Consider the following 24,248-nt stretch of genomic DNA (forward strand, 5'->3'; position numbering starts at 1 on the left):
TGCCACCATTGCCCCAGTCCCCATTAGTCATAACTCTTTTTTTTTTTTGTCCTCATGAACCTGAGCCTGCCAAGAAAAATATGTTGATGTCTTTATATACAGCTGCCTAAACTCATTTATCAACTATTTAAGAATCCGTATAACATTTTTTGGCCATTTAAACGTATGGAATTACAACTTTGAAACTTACACAAACCATGTTTGACATAAAAAGTAGTTACTGATATCTACGAAATAAAAAGAAATAAGAGTCCAAGGCGAACTTCCACTTCCACTACCAAGGAGTATCTTTAAGTAAAGCAATCAGTAAGCATTTATGAAATGCCCACCATAGGAACTAGGAAAGACACAAAGAAACACTTCCACTACCAAGGAGTATCTTTAAGTAAAGCAATCAGTAAGCGTTTATCAAGTGCCCACCATAGGAACCAGGAAGGACACAAAGAAACTCTTCCACTACCAAGGAGTATCTTTAAGTAAAGCAATCAGTAAGCGTTTATCAAGTGCCCACCATAGGAACTAGGAAGGACACAAAGAAACATACTAAAGTGCCTAACCTTAAAGGGCTTACCACTTATAAAGGAAATAACCAATATACAAGGCATTGAATTGAATTGAACTGGATTGGATTGTATTGAGTTGGATTCTTTGTGATTTCATACAGGAAGCATTTAATACCCACTAAGATATCACACTGTGCAAGGTAGTGTGGGTTTGAAGTATTTATAATAAAAATACTGATACAGTATTTATAATAAAAATACAGTATTTATAATAAAAATACTGATAAAACACATGTTCCCTCTCCCACAAGACTCCTAATTTAGGGGACAGCAGGAATGAACTAACTAAAATGCAAGTCAAAATGTAATCGTAATATAATAAATTATAAATATCTATTTGCCAGGAGGACTAGCTTCATTCTATCCATGTGATGAATGAGCATTTGTAGAGGAGTTGAACACGGGAGCAGACTGAGAGAAGGGAAGGCCATTTAGGTTGAGAGAACAGCATGAGCAAAGGCCTGGAGGAGGGAATGTGCCCAACTGTTCAGAGAACAGAGAGAGGTTCTTGTCATTTAGAGCGTAGCGTTCAGGATGGGGCACAAGACTCTGCATGAGATAAATTAGGGGAGGGAGAGCAGGGCCAGAGCCTTGGGGCACTTGCGAGGAATCACAGAGGCACAGAGTCCAAGGGCTGCCGGAATGTTCAAGATTGGAGCTCTTGTGCACAGGGAGCCATCTCCTCTCACCCAGGTCACTGCACCAGCTTTCAACCATCCCTCCATTCCATCTCAACTCAGGCCCTCTCTCATCTATTCCCCACGCTGCAACCACAGTGGTCCTTTGGAAACTGCAGATCAGGTCAGGTCACTCTTCCGATACTTTCCTTCTTTTTTAGAATAAGTGCAAAATATTAATATGACCTCTGGGGCTGTGCAGAGCAGGTCCCCACACACCCCCTCCAACCCCCACCTGACCTTTTACCAGGACACCCCATTTCTCACATAATGTTCATTTACCTGACCTGCTCCTCCCTAATCTTAGGCTGCTATGGGGTATCCCCTGTGCCAACTGTAATGCTGGGAAATAGTAGGTGGTCGATACACAGCTGTGGAATGCAGTAGCATAGGCAGGTGTGCAAGAAGGAATGAATGGAGTGCCTCCACAAGTTTCTTCTCAAGTGCCATTGGGCCTTATCACGAAGAGCCTGCAGGAGCAAGAAACTCCCTATTCTGATTGGAGAGCAAAAGACAGATGGGCACAGGTGGAGGAAGATTCTGAGCTAAAGACAAAGGAAGCTGAGGATGTTCACATGTTTTCTTACCTTTACTATGATATGTGTTTAGCATATTTGGGATTGAGGGAAGTAGAAAAGGCCTGACATGGGGCCCATGAAGAATAAAGCAGGAAGCAAAGCAAGTACTCCTGAAAGGTCTGCAGAGGAGTTTTGAGGTTTGGTCAGAGAGGACGAATGGGACGAAGCTCAGGGCGGTGCTGAGGGAGAGAGAGCAGAATGCTAGGTTGGTCAGGATGGGCATCACGGAAGGTCAGGGGATTTTAGAACAGGAACAAGGGTATGGCTGAATTGACCTGCCATGGAGTCCTGAGTGGGCAAGAGAATACATAAAGAGGGATTATACACTGAGAATGAAGGAAAGGCTGGCTGGAATCCAAAGGAGTGTGAGAGACATGTGTCCATAAGATTGCAATCACAGAGGGGATTCGGAAAGGTCAAGATCACAGAAAAGAAGACTTGCTCGAGGCAGAGTTGCCCAATCACTGGAACAGAGAAGGAGGTCACAGGAATCAAAAGCAGGAAATTGTTGGCCCAAGAGCTGAGGTCACTGGGGATAATAGCTAACCACTGGACCCTTTTTATGGTATGTATAATTATAATCCCACATGCGTTTGTTGGCTCACTTGCTATTGTCTACTTATCACCAATCCAAACTAAATTATTATCCCCTCAAGGGCAGGGGCCAGGTATGTTTCTATGTGATATCCACTGTCTGTCAAAGTCAGATATTCACTAAATATTTGGAGAACGAATGAATGACTGAATATGTGACTACAGCACACTGCTTCTCATCAAAATGACTGTTTATAGCAATTATGTAGTACTAGTGGAAAAACACTTGAGACTGGAGAGTAGTGAAGACGTAGTTTTACTAAGCCATTAAGCTCTGGATTGTATACAGTTGTTCACATGATACATTGTTCTCTCCATTCTGAAAGCGTAAGTGCTTCAAAGGCAAGAGCCAAATCCTATATAATATGTATGTAATATTTCCTTTCTATCCACAGAGCAGCCAGAACTCTAGGAAAAGAACAAGCAGATGTATACAGCCTGGAGGGGGAGGTTTTATAATGAAACAGACTTCTATAGTTAGAGGAAAACTGCGCCATCACTGATCTTCAGTAACTTGTTTCCTCATCTGTAAACTAGGAATAAAAAACAGCATGCAGCACACAGGTTGATGTAAAGCGTAAGTGAGATAATGCATATACCCATCTGTCAGTGCTAGGCACACAGCACTCCATGTGTGATACCTAAAGATAAAAATACTATTTTACCTGTTTTCTGGGCTGTGTAAGCTGCATTTGGATTTTGGGTTTGTCGTTGTTTGTAGCAGTGACATTCTCATGCTCTTCTCAGTACCCTGGCCAGAAGGTTTGTTTCAGCAGCAGTGATTCCAGACCCCAACTCTGCTCTTCTCCAGAAGCAGGTATCTATCTGCATGCTCCTGCAGCAAGGGTGATGACCTATCTGGGCACGCACAGCTCCATGCTGCCCTCTGGTGGATGTATTTTGGGCTGCCCCTTCCCTGCCATGAACTTTCTGCTGTGTTGACATTAAGGTGCAAAGATAAATTATATGAAGAGCACTGATAAGGAGAGTCTTTGGAGATTACAGGGTAGTGAGGAAAGAATGCACTCCACCAATTGTTGTGTTTGGTTCCGTTTCTCAGTTCTCCAATCCTTCTACCGAGGGAATGGCTATTTCTGCACCAATGAAAACTCATTATCTCCAAGGGATCTGGGACGTCAGTCAAGGTGGCTCTGAGGCTCTGAAAGGGGCAGCGTTTAGCCTAAGATCACACAGTTAAACAATGACTTTGACCTCTTAAGCTCTGTATTTGCAGACCACTTTCTTTGTGTAAGGAAAAAGTCACAGGGCTCACCCTAAAATGCAAATTATTCTAGAAGGGTATCTGCTTTGCCTCAGCTGAAAGTAATCTACATGGCCATAACAGACCCAGGAACCATCTTTATGCCTTCTCTTTTCCTCATCTATGACCGCCAATAAATAAGCAAGGCCCTTTGGTTTTCCATATCACGTATCCGGTTCACTGCGCTCCATCTCACCTGCTATTAACTAGCTCCATTCCCTATCCTTTGTTTGGATGACCATAGTTGTCTGCTAAGAATTCTCTCCACTTCTTCTCTCCTCCCATCTCCTTCATAATCCTTTCTCCTCCCAGCAGCCAGGATGAGCTGATGCAAGTCCTGTTTAAAACTCAGCACCTCACCCTGCTCTAGACATTTCTATATGATTTCAGTCTCATTGTATACTGTGCCCCCTTGGCTCTCCATATTCCAGCCAGCCTGATCCCTCGCTCATCCTCCAACATGGCCAGACTTTGCCTTTGCACTTGCAGTTCTCTCTGCATGGAATAGTCTTCTTGGAACTGGCTCATGGCTGGCTCTTCCTCTTTTTTCATCTCAGCATAGATGTCTCCTCTTAAGAGGCTGGCAATAACCGCCCTATCTAAAACAACTCCTTTCCCCAACATTCTCCTTCCCCAATATGGCAATTCTTGTTAAGCATTTCTATGAATTTTCCTTCATAACAGTAATCACTACCTATCATTATCTTATTTGTTTAATGCATGGTGTCCATTAGAATATAACTTCTAGGAGGGCAGCGTCTTTGCCTTCCCAGGGTCTTCTCAGTGTCTGGTACATAACAGATACTCAAAAAAGTGCTTAGTGGGCTGGAAGAGAAGTATTTTATAGCTTGTGGCATTGGCTAACTTTTCATAACCTGGCCCCATCTGCAGCTGCCCCTCTGCATGTCCAGCCACATAGAACCATCTTGATCAGATTGTGCCCTTATGTTGGTTGACTGGGGGAATGAGCACATTTAAGGGATCTCATTTCCCTATAGCATGCCCTGTGTGAATGTTGACATATGCATAGACAAAGCTTTATATATTTATACAAAATCATATTCCTTCCTCCACGTAACTTATAATAGTGAATCTGAATTCCTTTCTGTATTCATTGCTGTAAGTCATAGTAACAAGATTTGATTGTGCTAAATGCCATCCCATCACATTAATACACACTTGATACTATGTTTATTTGATGAAGGTTTCCCCTGAAACTAGGCACTCAGGAATTGTTTCCAAGAAAAATAATTGAATAGGGAAAGAGACTGCAGTTGCCATTGAAATTAAAACCAGAAATCATTTTGTGTGTGTTATTCTTCCCTGGTTCCACCACCAACAAAGACTGGAAACAGGTCCTTAAGGGCAAGTAATAAGAATGAATGTCACAAGAGTCAGAAGTAATGAACCAATATCTTGCAGAAACACTATTGGATATGCCAACCCAGAAAGAGGGTTGAGTAGGAAAGTATGTGCACGTGAAAAAATAAACATCCCAGTAAAGAAATATGTAGAGCCACATTGATACGCATATACAATGTCAGGTTCCTTTTGACTCAGCACCTAATCTGGTCACACAGTGAAATTTCAACCCCATCTGGCCCTTGATGTGGAAGGTGCTGAATCACCTGCCCAGGGGAAACTGCAGACATTTAGCACTTTCAAAGACAGGAATGAGCTAATAAAATTATAGTCTGGCTCACTAAGCACACGTCACTGTGTGCCAGCCTCTCTTTGGAGCAAAGCTGCTTTCACAAATGCACACCACGATTTTCTCTCCATGTACCATTTCCCTTATGTCAATGAATGTCTTTCTCATATATATGAATGTCTTTCTTGATAGCATATGAAAAACGAAAAGAAGATGAGTTGAGAGGGGAAGGAGTGGAGAATAATAACATTCTCCTAGATTTCTCATCTACTGTTTCTATTTCGCCTATTCATCACACTGGGGTTTCATTTCCTGGGTCTTGTTATCTCTTCAGAGTAAAAAGCATTTAGTTTACTTAGATGATAGCCAAATACTCTTTTAAAAAAAAAAATACAGATTGATAGAAGGAATAAGTTCTAGTGTTCCAGGGTGACTATAGTTAATTTACTGTACATTTCAAAATAGCTAGAAAAGATTCAGAATGTTCCCTATACAAAGAAATGATACATGTTTGAGGTGATGGATATCCCAGTTACCCTGATTATTACACATTACATGCATGTACCAAAACACCACATGTACTAAATATATATATATATTATATATCAACAATAAATATTAGAAAAAATACTCTTGTCTTCAAATACTTTCACCTTTTTTTTCATTTACATGGCTGCTACTCGATATGTGAGAAATTTGTGCTTTCTAATTTAAGATTTGAATGCTCTAGGAAAACCAGTGTCAAAGATAAGTTTACAGTAGGAAGCGGGGACTAACCATGAAATCAAGATTAGTAATCCCAAGACCTAACATGCTGAATAAATCTAATGAAGAACTTGAAAGAAGGTTTTTTTTATCAAAAGACACATTAGGCAAGCCAGGGACAGTTATCCAGATGGCCTGACTTTCCTCTTCAAGAATGCTGGGTCACAGAAACTTTATTTGCTGTGGTCTGTGTTTGTTGCAGAAAGAATCTAAGAAGCAAGAAGGGGCTCCATTTCAGATGATGAAGCTCTCAAATGACTTCAGTTGATGGGTAAATCCCATGACCTCTGGCCTCAGCAGGTCTCAGAGAACAGGCAGATGGGTTGATAATACTCAGAAAAGTTTCCATTTATCAGTGAGGTTTCCCTTTATGCTACGTCCCACACAGCAGCTTTGTGAATGCCTTCATCCCACAGCTCAGCAATTTTGAACCAGAACAAGTTTCCAGAAAGGCTAAGAATGATCTGTATAAAATGGTCTGTGTAAGGATGATCTGTATAAGAAATGAAAAGAGCTGGTGTGTTCAAAGAGTCAGACTTCTTAGACTCTAAGCACCCCTCGGCATTGTAATACCTTGCAACCTTGGGGAAATACTTTAATCTGGTTAAACTTCCATTTTCGTGGTTATAAAATGCAAAGAACTAATTCCTGCTGGATGGATCTCTCTACCTGGGTGGTTGTGAAGTTCAAGTGAAATGGAAAGCTGTGAGAACTATAAAGGCCTGCAACAGATAAGACACCATGAGGCGAGTGTGGTGCTGATAATGTTGACAGGTCACAGGCATGGGTACTTAAGTTCCTGCCCAAAACCACCTGAAGGAGTAGTTTGGAGGGGCCAGACACCTCATGTCACTGGAGAACAGGCAAGGGTCTTTGGCCTCAGTTATAATGCTTAGTAGGTACCCAAGCCCAAGAGAACAAGTTTTCATGCAAGTGTCCACACAGCCACCATGAATTGCTCAGAACATGATATAAGTCAGGTGATTTAGCCCCTCCGAGCCTTGTTTACTCTTAGAGAAAATGTGGACATCAGGTTAAATGGCAGTGGAGTGACACAGTCTTGTATTTGAATCTTATGTCTACTCCTGGCTAGTTTTTTGGCCTTGGACAGATAGCTTCACTTTAAAGTTATTTTTTTATTTCTGAAATTAACATACAATGAAACTGATTTTTTTTTAAGTGTACAGTTCTATACATTTTAACACATGTATAGATTCAAGGAGACACCATTACCGTTTTCTTTTGAAATCACACCCTATCACCACCCATAACTCACGGTGACCACTGAGTTGAGTTCTTCTCTATTACTAGAATTTTGTCATTTCAAAAATGTCATTTAAATAGAATCATAGAAATGTAACCTCTTGAAACCAACTTCCATTCAGCATAATGCTTTTGAGATTCTCCAAGTTTTTGCCAGTGTTAATAGTTTGCTATTTTTAAATAGAATTCCTTTTAAATATTTTCATTTTATGGATATACCATGATTTGTTTAGACATTTGTCTGCTGGAGTGTATTTGGATTGTTTCACGTTTTGGCAATTATGAATAAAGCTGCTATTAAAACATTTGTATGCGGGCTTTTGTTTTCATACATTTTTATATGTCCACCCAAACATGGGACAGTCCATTTTTTTCTGTATAGGGTTAAAGAGTAAATATTTTAGCTTTTTGGGCCTTATGGTTTCTATTGTAACTGGTGTGAAAGCAGCCATAGATAATATGTATAGATATAAGTGTGACAAGTGTGTCTGTGTTCCAATAAAACTTTATTTACAAAAACAGGCAATGGGGAGGATTTAGCCTGTTGGCCATAGTTTACCAATCTCTGTTGTTATACATACTTAAGATCAAGATTGCTGAATTATATCAGTAGATTTTTAACTTTCCAATAAAATGTTAACATTTTTCAGAGTGGCTGTGCTATTTTGTATTACCACCCAACAATGTTTATGTTGACATTCTCACCAGCACTAGGTATTGTCAGTATCTAATTTTAGCCATTCTAATAGGTGCAGTGGCAGGAGTTTGGATTTCCCTAATGACTAAAGATATGGGACATCTTTTCATGTACTTATTTGCCATCCCTATATTCTCTTTGCTGATGTGTCTGACCAAGTGCTTTGTCTACTTTTTAACTGAGTAGTTGCTTTTCTTACTTTTCAATTTTGAGATTTCTTGATATAAGTCCTGTTCTGAGTATTTCATTTGCAAATATTTTCTCCCAGTCTGTTTCTCTTTTTATTCTCTCAACAGTGTATTTTGCAAATAAACATTTCTATTTTTTTCATTTCTAATTTTGATGAAGTCTAATTTGTCAATGCTTTCTTTTATGGATCATGCTGTTGATGTTATTTCTTAGATCACTTTAACCAAAATCGTGAAGATTTTCTCCCATTTTTTTTCTAAAACTTTTGTAGTTTTGCATTTTACATTTAAATCTGTGCTCCATATTAAGTTGTTATTGCATAAAGTTATGAGGTTTCGGTCAAGGTTGATTCTATGTGTATGCGTATTTCTCTAGCACCATTTGTTGAAAAGACTATTCCTTTTGTACTTACTTACCTTTGTATCTTTGTCAAAAATTAATTCATCATTTGCAGTGTGGTATTCTGGATTAGATCCTAGAACAGTAAAAAAGGACATTAATAGAACAACCAGTAAAATCCAAATGAAGATTAGAGTTTAGCTAATAGCATTGTACCTATGTTAATTTCTTAGTTTTGCCAAATATACCATAGCAATGTAGGATGTTAATGTTAGCTGGAACTGGATGAGGGGTATGTGGAAACTGTATTATCTTTGCAACTTTTCTATAAATCTAAAATCATTCCAAAATAAAAAAAAATTTTTAGTTGATTTGTGTGGGCTTATTTCTGTACTCTCTGTTCTTTTCCACGGATCTCTGTGCCTATCCCATTCGCCATTACCACACTATCTTGATTCCTATGGTAGCTTCATTATTTATAAACAATGTACAAGCTTTATTTAGTTTGTAAATCTCTCCTACAGACTAAAGCTCTGTGAGGACAGGCACAGGGATGGACAGAGGTTTTCTGGTTTACTGTTGAATTTCTAGCATCATGTCTGGCATATGGCAAACACCGAATACATTTTTTTGTTAAAGGAATTAGAAAATGAATCTTAGTGACGGACTGAATGAATGAACAAAGTATATCTGAAGTGGTGATTCTGCTTCCCTGATTCTGTCAAACCACTGGGAATATCGTGGAAGCAGAGCTAACACTGAATAAATTTTTTGTTGGGTGCATAATTAAAAGAGGTGAGAGACTGCCATCTGGGAGTTCTGTTGGGTTTCAGCTGCAACTCTTCACTCACCCTCCAAATCTCTTAATTAGGTGCCTTTTTTTCCTGTTATCTATTCCTTCTGTCCTATGGGATGTATAGTCTCGCTGCCAAGGAGTTCCATGTCAAATTATGCCAAGCATTTAACATGCCCACCCAGGAGATGATATAGGTAAAACTCTTAGCATGTTCCAGAGCCTGGAGCATGGTGCATATTCAGCAAAGATGAGCCTTAACCACTATTTTTAATCATTAAAAAATCAGAGATTTATATTTTTTACTTGAAACCGTAAATTACTTCATTCATTCTTTCATTTATTCATAAAATATGAATCCATTTGATAGGGTTTACAGACTATTACATGCCATACATTTTTCTAGGAGCTAGAGACATGTCAGAGAATAGGGCAGATACAATCCTGCCCTGAAGAGTAAATCTCTTGAGTGAGCACTGCAACCAATTTACTCCATGTATCCAAACGTAATACACTGTGAAGACCTTCGTCCATACAGGTTTGCATTTAATTTACAAGCAAAACCCTCTTTCTCCTTTAAAATGAAAAAACAAACTAACCAACCAACCTGTCTAGATTCTGACAAAGTAGATCTGTGCTAATTTTTTTAGCTCCAATCATTGCTTGTGACATACAATTGTACGAGAACATGAAACGGGAAAGGCTAATTCTGGAAATCTGTTGGGGGAGGCAGTCCAAGGATAAATGGGTGTAGGTGGCCTTCAGAGCTCGTACAACTCTGAGACGTGATTGCTGAGGTTTTTTCCCCCACTCCAATACAAAATGCAGAGTGGTTAACTAATATACACATGCATACACACATCTACCAATCATATTCCTTAATGTAATTAATGACTTTGACTTTTATCATTGTCCTCAACTCTTTACTAAAAAGAGGTTAAAAAAAAGTATACAGTGAGATCTTTACCATTTAGAAAGAATTGTTTTCAAGTCCCACTTCAGGTAGCTCAAGGTGGTCCCCTCGTTCAAAAATCTTTTCTCATTTTGTGTCAAAGAAACTTGCCCATAGCTGTGTCATTGCCTTCGTGTACACATTCCCAGCCTCTGTAATTGTCATTGAGTAACTCAAAGAGGGTTTTTATCTCCCTCCTTCTGATTGAATTAGGCACAAATGAGCACATCTGATTTCTGCCTTATGTAATCCTCATTGGCTAGGAAGAAATGGAGTTATGTACCAGGGGAACCTAGTGAGACATTTTCCTCTTTAAAATCTGCCTTCGTTTTGAATACTTTGATCTCAGTTAAACTACATCCTTAGCTAATTAACAGCAAAACAATTAAGAAGCTGTGTTGGCTGTTGAAAATAAAAACCATTTTCCAGCAAAGCCAATTCATTACATTTGGGCAACCATGGTCTTTGAAATCAATTTCCTGTAAAAACTAACAAGACAAACTGCTTCTTCTGAATATCCGCCTCTAAGATGTATCTAATTCTGTTTACAGTGATAAAATATTTCCAGTGGAATATCCCTCTGATCCTTGTAACCTCACAGTAAACATGGCAAGCTGGTGGATCTACTTCATTCCCATGAGCCAAATCAAAACATTAGGCCTGTCTCATCAGCTCCAGGAGGGTTCATCATTATCATGAATTTTATACTTCACAGAATTTGAGAAGAAATAGTAGGGTTTAAAAAAACAAAAAACAAACAAAAAAAACCACGTTTTTTCAGACAAGCACAGCAATCTTGGAGGCACTACATTAATATTTACCAAAAGTCTACAGAGTCACTCCACCAGTTTTGTAGATATTTATTGTCTTTAAATCACCCCAGAGAAAAGCCCAACTACAAATACTAGCTAGTACTGTCCTGGAAATGATAAATTGAAACTCCCTCCAACTCTATCATACTTTCAGCTGGATAATGTTTAGTTTGCAAAGTGCATTGGTCGTGGCTCATTTATCCATCTTCATTTGGAGATATGGTAAGGGCAACTAATCGTTGATCAGAGTTGACAGGTAATACTGCTTTGGTGTCAGGAAATTTACGTTAGTCAGGACACAGTCACGATGCTGAAAAATAATTCAACTTCTGTAGTAGCCAATGAAAAGCTACCACATATGGGATGAAGACTCCATTATAAATAAGAAACTATGTAGAATACAATGATTGGTTTGTAAGTAAGAAAACTGGCTGATTGGTTGGTTGTTTGATTCATGAACTATTTCATTCAACAATCACTAATTGAGCACAATATGCCAGGTACTGAAGTAGGTGCTGGTTTGTGATGGGAGACCTGTGAAGCCTGATCCCAATAAAAAAATAACTCTACATCTTGTAATAAAATTCCTCAATGATTCTATGGTCACCCAATTATTCAGCAGCCCACAAAGCAACACCTACTGTATGCCCAGCATTACTTGCAGAGTTACAATTGATTGAACCAAGATGGTGTTTTTCCTAAGCACATCTGTAGCAGAGAGCTAAGTTCTCATGAAAGTCTGTAGAAAGGGAATTTCAACCATTCATAGGGTTTATTCTCTGGCCCATTGTGTTAACGGGCACCCTCACTGCCAGAAAGACAGAAGGCAGTTTCCAGTCAATTAAGCAAGTAATTGATAGTATTTGTTGAATGTTTACTCTGTGCCTAGTGTTGTGCTTGGTGCTTTCTTTCTTCCTAGAGAATAGGCAGATGTTGTAAGAATCTGGTTAACTGTTCATGAACATGCAATGTACGATTGTTAATATAGCAAATACTGGCGAGGATCAGTGAAACAGAATGCCTGCTGTCTAGGCACTCATTACAAAATAGTACAATAGGTGGAGTAGGTACACATAGTGTAACCGTGCCTTATAAGCAAATGCTTCACCCATGAGCCCTAATTATTTTAATTGGTAGTATTTCCTTTTACTTTGCTTTTAAACATTTTTCACTAGTCTCCAATACTCAACTTACAATACAAATGGAAACTTAGAATAGCTATATAAAAAAGATGAATATTTCACTTAAGAGGGGATACTTAGGTAATATTAATGAAAAATATTTGGCATCTACTTAGAGAAATGTACAAGCTTTTACTGAACTCAGGGAAATTAAATAAGTTTTTGAATAATACATCTTTTAGGAACTGAATGTACTGATGTTGGGCTGATACCATGAGAGACAAACTTGTTATGTCCCATTAATTCCAATTACATAATAGTGTGGTATTTGCTATAAACAATGGGCATTTTAAAATCCAGTTTCTAAAGTAGAGATTTCAAATGTGGTTAATTCATGGGACATTTCAACAAAGCATAGGGAGAGTGGGGAAAAGTGAATATGGATAAATTTTAAGTGAAACAGGAATGAGGCAGAGGTTCTAGGAGTTAGAATAAATTTTAGAAAGCATTCAATCCAGCCCTTTGCCTTGACTGTTTCCTATAGCACATTCTTCATTTATTTTATTGCATTTTAGGTTTTGGGGTACATGTGAAGAACATGCAAGATAGTTGCATAGGTACATACGTGGCAGTGTGGTTTGCTGCCTTTCTTCCCATCACCTATACCTGGCATTTCTCCCCATGTTATCCCTCCCCAACATATTCTTATTCTGAAAACTAAGAAACTTGGTCTTTTCATTAAGTCTCAGAAATTGTTTTCCCTGAGCTCTAGTGAAGAGTGTCTTTAAAAGAGCGAAGTTGTCAAGCCTCCTCGGTGTCAGCTCTAGATGATGTTGGAGGCTGGTCCTTAAGAATGATCCTAATTACATCGATGTCAATAGAAACACAAAAGAGTGATGATAATAAATAGTGCTTGGTTGTAAACACGATGCCAGATCCTGTAAATTACAGGAACCAAGCCTGGTTCCTGTCTGGGAGCATCTAATAAAATGTTATGAGTTCTGCCTCAAAGAGGTTAAGATTGATGATATACTGTCAACTCCGGAGTTTTCCAAATGCTTTTTGATTCTGTGTTGCAAAAACTCAAGTAAATATGTTTGTTTTGGGTTGTGTGTTAATTTGGTATATTGAACATGATTGATATTTTTGCCATGTAGAAAACTGAGATGAAACCATTATTACCCAGATTGGTACTTATTAGACTTTCAGTAGAAATGAATGAACACGTGTATCCTCAGATGTAAAGTCAAATTAAAACTTGAACTTTCAGGCTTAAGGTAAACACTATTCCTGCTCAGCTACTCTTTGGATGGGATGCCCTCCACATTTTTAGATAATTCAGTCCCTGGATTGTTTATTGTTTTGGTACAGCAAAGAGTACAATCTTCCATTGCACACAGCTCCAAGATACCTGCTAATATACAGCACAGGAACCATTCAGGATGAGAAAGCCTTTGGGGTCATACCCATTCAGGGTTAGAGCTTAATCACCAGCTGACCTCTTTGAGTCATTTTCCTTATCTTGGAATCACATACATTCAGGTATGTGAAGCACACGTAGCAAGGCACAGAACGTATTTTGTAAAAGTGCAGACACTGCAGGCACAGACTGGGTTTCTATTCTCAGCTCTGCCATTTACTAGGCTGTCACCCTTAACTCATTAATTAGCTTCTCAGAAGCTTAGTTTCCTCCTCTGAAAGAGGGGTCATTCATAATAACTACCTCAAAAGGTTGTCATGAGGATTGAATTATACTAAGTGGAAAATGCATGTATGTAAAGCATTAGACTTTGTGTGTGTGTGTTTCTAGTGTGTCTGGCCCACAGACATACCCCTTCAGTAACTGGCTGACATTTTGAGAATTCCAAGACATTAGGCTAACCCAGTTTGAACAACAATGTTTTTATAAATATCTCTCACAAAGAAACTGGAGGGCTGACAATGGGAAGACACAAGGGACTCTGGGGGTGGGGTTGGGGAGATCATCACCTTTACTGTTCTTCCTTCTTTAAGGGATAATTACAGGAGGCTGCTGTCAAAGACTGTTGCTTTAGCATCTCTCAGTGCTTAACATTATAAATATGAAACACCAGAGAACCATTTTAATACCTATAATTCTCCTAATCTCATTAAATAATTCCTTCAAGCATCATCCTCCAAGAATAACAAGGTAGATTTTATGGACTGATTTTCTCTGTATGTTTGGACAATACTTGAAAAAGAAACAGTGGAATTTCGTGGTAAGAGCTTCCTTGCAGCTGCCTGCCTCCATTTCCAAAGTGACTATTCTACTCTGTGATGTCATCTGGAAAGATAACTTAGTAGTTTCATGACAGAAAATAGGCATTATAATGGAGCTTGAGTTCCAGACTGTTGCTCTAAACATTGAAATGATTTGGCTTCCTATCTCAGCTCCGCTACTTATCAGTATATAACATTGGGCCAGCAGCCACATAACCTCCTTAAGCTTCGGTTTCCTCATCTGTAAAATGGGGATGGCAGTAGCTACCTCCTGGGATTGTTTACAGATTCCCTGAGTGAATGCACATAAGGTGTCTAAAGGGGTATGGCATCAGGGTAAGAGTCCAATAAATGTCAATCATCATTATTATTGTAATCCTTAGCTACTATTCCAAAGCTGCCTTTCTCTTTCGACTGATGAAATGAAAAGTTGTTAACTATTTTCCTAATCGGATTCTCACAACCTGATATTTTCCAGCTCGTCTTTCTTAAGAATAGTCATCTATCACATAGGTCCATCTGGAGGTCATAGGAGCCATTGCTTCCTGGTTATATTTGAACAGGAAAAAAAAAAAAAAAGACACTTCTTGAAAGCTGCTCTGGGCAAATGTTTCCCAAAGGAGACTTCGAGTAGGGCAGAGCAGTAAGGAGCAAGGTCTTGCATTCAGGCAGAAACTCTGCTGTCTGTGGAGCTGACTCGCCACCCCTTGCAGGACTGCACATGAAACTCACTCTTATGAGCCCCATCTGGTACTAATCATCCCATTTCCTGTCTCTTGAGTGCTCACACAAACTGTAGCACTGTATGGATTGATGTTTGCTTAGGGCTTTTTGCATGAGTATGCCTTTTTAAAAGAGGGCCTCTTCCTTCTCTATATCCCTATGGAGATTAAGAGCAATGCTTTTGGAGTCAGTTAGACCTGGATTTAAATATCCACTCTGCCCCTTACTGTCTAGGCTACAGTACTTCTTTGAGCTTCACTTTTCTCATCAGTTAAATGGAGAGTTAACATGTGTAAAGGGCTTAGGAGAGGGTTGGCACATAATAAATACTCAATAAATATTAACTCTATGCTGAGAGCCTACTTCATAAATAGTAGTGATGGACAGGATAAAAAATGGTTACAATAATGATACTCTTTGGGTGTATAATTTCCAGAAAAGCTACTGTCAGTTGTGATGACGTCTTTTTTCTTGTAAAATAAAAATCTCGGAAAAGAGAACCCCTCCTCCTCTATCCTTGGATATAACTGCACTCTATTGGCACCTAGTAAGATAATCCAGCTCTAAAATTCCAAAACCACTTCAGCTCTTTGGAACAATTTCATAATTTTGTGAAATAAAACTTAACTTTCACTTTTAGACAAAACTGAGAACAACTTCAATGCAGTTGCTCTTAGTAAAAGAATGAAGATACGGAGTCAAACACTGTTTATCTTTGGCAAAAGGAACTCAAAGAGATATATTAAGACTTACTCTGTCAGAAAAACAAATTTATTGCTTCTTAAGTGAAATTAGGTACCTTGATCGTAGATTCCACCACGACATTTTACTGTGTCCCCATCTCTCCTTCCTCCTGACATATACACCCTTGCTGTTTCTTAAAATGGTTTCTTTCTAGACTGGAAGAAGTATTTAAATATTGGTGACAGCCTTTCTTAGCAGCTGAGAGAGTTAGTGCTTTGGAAGAAGGCTAGACTGATTCACCACTAGGCTGATATATGGTTTTTCTGATATATTTAGAAGTCATATGTGAATATGAAGAGCTTGCAATTTGAAGTTCAATTAATGCTCAAATATTTCCTTATCCATCTCATTCCCTTGAGTTCCTTACCGACAGAGCCAGGTTAGAGAGCCTGTTTCATGAGAAGGAGTGTGTCTGGGCATCATGGAAGCTCTAGGCTCAAGGAGATCTCAGGGTCATCTAGTAAAACCCTCTCATTGCCCCAGAGATTTTTAAATTTTAGGGCATTATGTATTTATGAGGCTGAATGAAATGGAATGTATCTCCTAGAAAAATGCACATACAGGTAGGTTCATTTCAATTTTAAATATGGTTCCAGGAGGGCTCACTGATGCATCTCCGGACTTCTAAGTCATAGAGTCTGCAGGTAAGAGCTCCTGGCTGGTGCTGGTGCCAGTATTGTCCTGAGGCCAAATCAGGGCCCTGATGAGAAGGACCTACTCTGACCCTTTTTTAGTGTTAAGGTCACAATGAGGCAGAGTCTACAAAGCAAGAAGACGCCTGGTTGGAACCCACATCATTTATCCATTTCTAGGCCACTCTCTGGGGACCCAGAACACACTTTCAGAGTGTGTTATAAGCCTCTTCCTAGGGTTTGCCATCTCAAAGATACACCATGTCACCAGGGAGTTTTTCTTTGGGATGGGTTAAGAGCTTGGGTATTAGCATGTGTGTCAACACAGATAAAAGTAAGTCCGCTTACAGTGTAAGATGGAGGCGGGTGAGAAAAACAAAAAGGAGGCTTTAGACCTTTCCCCTCCATTTTTACTCTTGTCCTACACTCAGCAAAGGGGTACATTTCTGTTGCTTCTGTTCACTTTGCTCCTCTCAGCTCTTTCCTCCAGCTAATTCCGACTTAAGCCACAGTTTACGTGTCCTTCCCCCGGAAATGCATTCCTTGACCCTCAGGCTTAGTTCCCTGGTGAATTATCAGTACCCTGTAGCTTTCCCTTCACAGTACTTATTTAAAGATTATTTGAGTGATTATTTGAAATGTCTGTCTTAGGTACTTGAAAACTACCTGTGGTCATTTGCATAAAGTCTAGCTTGTCACTGCTGTTTCCTCAGAACCTAGCATGGTACCTGGCACAGAATCGATCCTCAATAAATATTTGCAGAATGAGTGAATAATGAATGGATGCTATCTTTGGGACTTATGTTATCCATATTTTAAGAAACGATCCTCAGTCCCCAGCAGCTTTCTTCCTTCCTAATCTTGTAGGGCCTACCAGCCCACATGTAGGTGTAATTGCCCTATGATGCCAGGGAACTAGGCGTCCAGGCTCACTGCAGTGCAGCAAGCCAATAAAAGTGCAAAGACCTTCATGTAGATCATGGACCTCCTGTGCTCCTGTGATCACTGGCTAACACCGTGAGGGACTAATCACCCAAATCTGCTATTTGAATGAAAATCAAGGCAGTCTGAATTTGGCATGAAGTGTGACTAACAGGCAGAAATTTCTTACTTCAGTATTTCCTTTAAAATGGCAGCCTGGCCCCAGATAAAGTGAGCATCCTAATTTCAACCCATCAAGAGCTGAACTATGTCCAAATAACACAGCTCCCCTTGTTCTGATTGGAAATATTCTTGTCTTCAAAAACAAATATTGTCTATGTAAGAAAGTATTGCCTGGATGCTGTGATTAAAAATTAATTGGCAGAAATTAGGGTAACTTTTCTAAAGATTTGGTATTAAGTTAAAGACAGTCTGTTGTGGAGCCATGACAATTAGGTAAATTATCAGGGTGAAGGCAAGAACATTAATAGTCATAGTTAATATGTATTGGGTGTTTTCTCTGTTCCAGGCTTTCCGTTGAGTGACTTATGTTCATTCTCTAATTTATGTTTTACAAAACCCAGGGAGGTGGATACGATCATCCTATTTTACAAATGACGGAACAGAAACTCAGAAATGTTTGGTAGTTTCTCCAAAGTCACCTTAACTGATAAGTGGCAAAGCCAAGTTCTAAGCCTATCTATATTTTAGGATTCCATTTTACATTCTACCACTAAGTATATTAAAATCTCCTTATATACCAGAAGGAGGTAACTCCCAGCCCATGCTTAAAGAACAGGAGAAAAGCTAGACTCAGACATTTTCAGGGCTACTTAATCCTGTTTTGTTGCCTTCATCTCACATCAAGGAAGATATCATTTCAGCTCTGCCTTGTCAGTCCTCCCTTGTGTGGACCTCAGAGGATGAATGCTGTGCTCTATTGTCCATTGCTGTATGATAAGGTATCCCCAAACACAGTGGCTTGAAGCAACCATTTTAATTTGCTGATGGTTTCGTGGGTCAGGAATTTGAAAAATTTGGCTGGTGGCTTGTTTCTGCTCCACAGACCGTCAGTAAAGGCATCTGGAGCTGGAAGAGCCACTTCCACATATGGCATCTTTACTCACTTGACTGGCATCTCTGCCTCCCTTCATGTTTCACTGTACTGATGCCTTATCCTCCTGGGTTTTACATGTGGCTCAGTGGTTTTAGGATAGATGGACTTCCTGCATGGTAGCCAACTCCTCCTAGGGTGATTGTTCCAGAAACAGGTGTTCCAAGAAGCCCGGGAAGAAGCTATGCGGCTTTCTAGGACTCTTTTTGTCAGTGCAATGATGTCATGTCTTTGAAATTTGTTGATCAAATAAGTCACTGAGTAAGTTTCAAAGTAGGGGGAAGAAATTCACTTCACCTCTAGATGGTGGAATGGCAAGTGAAATAGGAAAGAAAATTGATGGTGATTCTCTTGGAGACAAGCTACTGTAGACTATCTTCAAAAACTATTGCCATCTCACCAGCAAACATCCAAATGAATATTCCTTTAGAGGACAGCTTAGACTATAAGTCTCTTCGTGGAAAGTAGAAAAGGTAAATAGCATGTAATAATCACTTGCTACACACCAGATCCTAAGCTAATTGCTTTACATGACTGATTTCATTTAATTCTTATAACAACCTCTTAGATAGTCCAATTATTCACAATTCACAATTAAGGCATTTACTCAAAGACCCTAGTGAATGCAGTCTCTGAGATCTGAACTCAGGTCTTGTGAACCTCAAAGTTGTGCCTTTAGTCATTACACAAATGTGGTAAGGGCTTATAGGGAAGGCGGGTTCAGGGAAGGGGTAAGACAAATTAGCAGGCAAATTTCAGTAAGCAGGCAGGTTAGATATAAAAAGGCAACAATGTGGTTGGAGGCAGGGGAGTGGGGACTGATCTGCTGGACTTTCAAGGGATATGAGGACTGGGATTGAATAGCGTGGCAAGAGAAGTTTCTGGTGGCCATGAAACCCAGGCAGAGCCCAACCTATTGAGATGGGAAGTCAGGCAGCCCACGCACTCCAGAGGAATCCCTTATGCCCAAGGCTTAAGACCTCAATTGACTGCTTTTCTTTTCTTTTATTAACAAAAGCTCGGAGTTTGCTCAGTCGTCTCAGTTCCCAAACACAATTCAATTTCAGGGGGGAAGGAAAGTTCATGGAAATCAATGACAAGGGCTGAAGAATGGCCCCGTTTTCACTCCAGAGAAAGATTACCTTGTCTGTGAAAAATTCTGTTCCTCCCTTTTCTCAGAATTGGCATTTGGGAGACAAAAGGGAGCAGTTAAATGGTAAAATGATTTCTACATCAATTATTCAACTTTGACTCAACTAGAAGCTGTAATAAAGCAGTATCTTAGGTAGACCTTTGGGCAACTGAGCTTTTGCACAAGTTCAGGATAAAGTAGTCCTGATACATGGCTTTGCAACATAAAATTTCTTACCTTCAGTAAAGTACAGTGGTTAAGAACAATAGCACCTGAACCAGACTGAGCCAGGACTGAGTCCTTCTCCACCACTTACTAGCTCGGTGACTTTGGACATGTCAGTTTTCTCTTAGAGCCTCACTTGACTCATTTAAAAATTGGAAGAACAATCCCCAGAGAAGGTGGTGAGAAGTCAGTGAGATGGTGCATATAAAGTGCCTGCACAGGATTGGAGTGTAGAAAGTGCTCAATGCAATTAGCCATCAATGTTAGGTTCACAGACACTTGGTCTGACTTCAGAGTCTAGAGCCTGCTCCATTTGTCAGGGCTGGGAATGGAAGCACTGTAGTAAATGCTCTAATTATGATCCTGAGAATCAGAACCACCTAGAAATTCAGTCTCCTCTCTGATCAGAAGTGGGATGCAGGAGGAGGTTAAGTCAAAACCTCCCCCTATTCTGTATTAACATAATAACTGAAAGCATAATCATACCTCCCTCTTGGGGCTGATTTGAAGGATAATTTCTATAAATCACACAATAATGCTAGTCACAGGTATAACTATAACACAGGGAATAGCCTCTATCTATTAGCTATTATTATTAGTTATTGAAATACTGGTGTGGCAGGTACTGTTCTAGGAGCATCTTCAGGACAGATGGACCCATGCCCAGAGTATCAGCTCCTGGAAGTCGTGCAAGACTTACTCCCTATCATTCAGATATTGGCTAAAAGTATGGACAAAGTACATCTATGGTCAAGGCAAACCCAGGGATTGTGATACTGCTGAGCCCCAAGCAACATCTAAGGTACCAGGGGTCACCCCTAACCAGAGAGGATGTGCATATTAGTCAAGATGTCCATAGCATCATGTGGCCAGAGGGAGGGTCTGAGGCTGAAGAAAAAAGCAGAGAAGATGAAGCCACGTAAATAGTGCCAGACATCATGCCAAAGACAGGAGAGAAAAGTGAGGACATTCAGGGAGTAGAGCACAAGCTGGGGCAGGTCAGGATGAAGACCATGGTCCACGTGGGTATCTGAGGATGACCTTTATGTAACACTGACAGCCTGGTGCAAGAGTGGGGCTTCAACCTAAAGAGACTGGGTAGTATCAGACTGAAAATGACATCTATACATTTTAGGAAATTTTGAGATTCCCATTTTTTGAATGAGATCCCATTTCAGGTCTGGAAGGTTGTGAAAACAGAAGTTCTGAGAAATAATTAATTACCACATCATTCCTACTTTCCACTGCCTCCTGCAGAACAACTAGAGTCGAACTTTGTTGACCTTCAAAGCATATGTGTGGTTAGGCATGATTTATGCTAAGAAGCAAGCCATATGGCATTGGAGGGTTTAATTTGGATGCTAGTCACAGGTGTGTGTTTTCACTGGCATGCCTCAAGCAATTTATTTGCTGACAGAGACTGTAAACAGGCTAACAAGGTAAGCTATCCTGGATGAGGCTGAATAAGAGAAACGTGGCTGGTCTGCTTTCCTCTACCTAGTCTGTTAGTTCTACACATTAAACATGAAGTAGAAAAGGTGAAAATAACTGACTTTGAGATGATCTTGACCAACAGTCCCTCTGTAAGCAAAGAAAGGAGTTTTAAATCAGAGGTATTGCTCGTATAACAGGAGTGAAGGCTTCACCTTGAAGTGACTGGGGAAATCGCCAGATTGTTGGTTAAACAAGCACAATACAATTACATGAGATGATAAACAAATGTTCAAACCAATCACGGCAAAGGGGAAAAAAAATTTAAACCAGATGTATGGCACTGAACAGGCAAATCGGCCATTGCATTGTCTAATCTTTTGGCTTGTCATCTGATTAAGGTAAGTCTCTTCATTTTTCAGAATAAATATAGGGCATATTTTCCTCTGACTCTTCCCTGGCAACCAATAGCCTTTTCTGGCTTCATTTACCATCTTTATTCTTGATTTCGTCATCCATCATCATAATATCCCCCTTGCAAATTCTCTTAGCTCCAGTATCCATCATTCCCTTTTCCATCCTCTCCTGGAAAAACATCAACCCAGGTGAGCATCATCTGCCTTCACCAGGCTTAGAGCCAAGCAGACAAATGTTGACAGATAAATTCACAAACTGAGATTTCTTTCCCTTTAATTCACATTATACTTTCATTAAGGACTTGGTGCCCCCCAGTAATTCTTACCGTTTCTTGAGTTGATTTCCCATTTGCTGAGAACACTATTTTGTGCCTTCTCCCATCTCGTACCTCAAACGTGCTTTCTTCCACTGCTGTTGAGCTCCCCTCAGGCTGCACTAAAAAGTTAGAAGCCACCAGGGAAACCTTCCCCTTCTTTCTATCACTAAAGGACCAAACTGAGCTACACCTGCAATCTGGAATCCTCTCCTACTTCCCAGATCACAGTGGGATTGAGGCCATATTCCTCTCAAAGCAAACCCTTCTTCCTGAGCTCCAGACTCCATCTCCCTCCCTTCCATGAGTCTCCCTCTTTCCTTTGCCCTGGTTAATTTCCCTCAGCAAACAAAACACACTCTAACAGTTCCCATCATAAAATCAACAAATAACAAAACCCAAACCTTCCCTTGACTCTACATATTCTAGATACAGCTTCAATTCTCTGCTCCCTGTTACATTAAATTTCCCAAAGAGTTGTTTATACATGCTGCCACTCCTTTCTAGTCTTCCTTTCACTCATTTATTAACGTGGCCTCTTCCCATTTACTCCTCTGAAACTGTGCTTGTCAAGGTCTCTGGTGACTTCCATTTAGCTAAAGCAATGTCTTCATTTTAGTCGACATCTCAGCAGCATTTATCATAACATTTTCTCCTTTTGGACATACCCTTCTCTCTTCGCGTTCATGATGCTATCATTTCTTGGTTTGCCTTCTACTTTGCAAGCTACTCTTTCTCATCATCCTGCTGGGTCCTTCATATCTGATCATTTCCAATAAACCCTTGTGGTCCTCAGAGCTCAGTCCTGGTTTCCTCCTCTATCTCGTTCTCTGGTCTGTGGAGGAGGATGCTTTATCAATTCCCATAGGTTTAGATATCGTGTTTATCCTAATGACACTCAAAGGTGTATCTCCAGGCCAAATCTGTCTAATTTTAAGCTCACTCTCATATTCATTTTAACTTTACCATTCTTCTCCATATGTATGTTTTACGGGCACCTCAACTTAAAAAAGTGAAACTCTTGGTTTTCTATTCCAAACCTTTTTCTACCCTCACTCAGTCATCTTCATATCAGCAAACTGGACCAGCATCCACATTGTTATTTAAGCCAGAATCCTAATGGTCATCTTTGATTCTTGCTTTGCTTCACTTCCCATATCGGACTTTTCCATCAGCAAGTCTTGTCAATTTTGTCTCTAAGAGTAATGCCCATCTGTCCACCATTGCCATCTCAATTGGCACTGCCCTAGCCTAAGCTCTTGTTACCTCACACTTGGTTGACTTCATCTGTTCATAAGCCTCTCTCAGCCATTTTCCATGTCGCGTCAAAAGGGATCTTCAAAAAGCCAATCGGCCTCCAGTGGCTTCCAACCGCACCTAAAACAAACTATGAAGGCCCTGAATAATCTTCTTCTGGCTTTCTTCTTCCAACCTCATCTTACAGAACTCTCTGCCTCACTTACCATGCCATAGCCATGCTGATATAAGAATTGCAAACATACCAAGCTCTTTCTAATCATGTGGTTTTGTTCATGCTGCTCCTTGAACTTCTGCATCACTCAGTCCTGTCCCTTCTTTTAGATCTCAGTTTAAATGCTACCTCTTCTAAAAGGCCTTTCAAGGCTACTTTCCCCAAAACAGATATCAATCTTTCTTTAGTTCAGCCCTGTATTTGTTACCCTGATGAGAATATGATTAAAAAAAAAAACCCTGACAACAAAGACCATATATTTTCTGTTCATCATTGTATGATCCTCATCTAGCAAAGGCCAGGAATAAAGTAACTACTTAAAATTTTTAAATGAATGAAGATGCGTTTCAGGGACCTAACCCATATAATGTTATCTATAGGAATTGAAGTATCTGTATTTTCTCACACCCAGGACACTATGATCACTAAAGAAACAGGCCTGACCATTCCCTAACTTCCATTTCAGTAAAACGTCAAGTTGCCCAATCATCTTGCTTAGTATTGGCTGACAATGATACTGAACAATGTGTCTATTCATTTCAAGCTAGCATTTGTAAAAAGCTTACTTTGTGTTAGAAACTGAGCTAAGCACTTTTAAACATATTTTCTTGTCTAAAACTTAAAATAAT

This window comes from Sapajus apella, unplaced genomic scaffold (assembly GCF_009761245.1).
Source record: "Sapajus apella isolate SASKATOON/1434 unplaced genomic scaffold, GSC_monkey_1.0 scaffold1, whole genome shotgun sequence".
Classification (NCBI taxonomy): domain Eukaryota; kingdom Metazoa; phylum Chordata; class Mammalia; order Primates; family Cebidae; genus Sapajus; species Sapajus apella.